Source organism: Bufo gargarizans, chromosome 5, assembly GCF_014858855.1.
Source record: "Bufo gargarizans isolate SCDJY-AF-19 chromosome 5, ASM1485885v1, whole genome shotgun sequence".
Lineage (NCBI taxonomy): Eukaryota > Metazoa > Chordata > Amphibia > Anura > Bufonidae > Bufo > Bufo gargarizans.
The window spans coordinates 286,097,720-286,098,787 of NC_058084.1; the positions used below are offsets into that span (position 1 = coordinate 286,097,720).

Below are 1,068 nucleotides of genomic sequence, written 5' to 3' on the forward strand. Positions count from 1 at the left end.
CCTTAAGGGGTTAAGGCTTACAAGAGTATCAAATTGATGTAATCTCTTTTATTGGGCTAATTTAGACCTTTAACTTTGAAGGTAATTGCATTGATTTCAGCTATGATACCTAATGTAAGTGTAAGTAGATTAATTAACACATGAAACCATCATATTAGAGCACAAATAGTAAGGGTTGTAGATAGGGGCAAGTATATCTACAGAAGAAGGTAAATGCATTTTAATCCAGTATGTAATTTATTTTTCAGCATAATTTAATTATCAGTACTTATAGTAGTTCAGTATTGTATTTTGGAAACAGTTTCCCTATATTTACATGATTTTAAATATTTGTTATTCATTGAAGGCATTAGTGTATGATTCAATTAGATCCTCAAGGATAATACAATGAGTTTGATGTGAAATGTTCCTTTAATTGTTCTGAGAAAGAGATCATGTCATGGCACGCGGTCCCTAAACTCTTCAACCTTTGGTCTATCTGTCGCTTCTCGGCCTTTTGGCTAAGATCAAGTGTAGTATCTGTTCTTATCAGTCTGCCTTTTCTTGCCGGCCCAGGTCCTTGTGGGTACCCCCTGCACTCTGCCTTTGAGCATCGTTGATTTAATTCAGCTTCAGCTCACTGCTGCTATTGGGTGTAGGGCTATTCCCCAGGGAACAAGAGTGCTATGGTCTCCGACCTCCTCTTGGCCTGTGGCTTAATAGTCTTGGTGTACGACGTTAGACAGTACTTACTTGGATCTCGACAGCCCGAATACGACTCCTGGAAGAACTTCTTCGACTGCGATTCAGGAGAAGACTTTGCGAAGACTCGACGAGGAACCCCGACGACGAGGACTGAAGACTCCGGCCTGAGGACTCCGGCCTCGGGGAACCCCGACGAGGAAAAGAGGCTCGGCGAAGCCCTCCCCTGGAAGAAGCTCCGCCCTTCCCCCCGGAAGAAGCTCTGCCCAGCAAGAGACGAAGGCAGGAAGAAGGAGGAAGCCATGGCCTCCACCTCAACCTCCATCCCTCCCAAGAAGAAGACCAAGAAGACCAAAGAAGGAAGGAAGGCCACGGCGGAGACCCTCC

The 1,068-nt window shown here is 44.8% G+C and overlaps 1 pseudogene; it reads left to right on the forward strand.

Annotated features, from left to right (window-relative positions):
* The first annotated feature begins 480 nt into the window (after positions 1 to 480).
* On the forward strand, positions 481 to 626 carry LOC122939725 (annotated as a pseudogene).
* Positions 627 to 1,068: the final 442 nt, after the last annotated feature.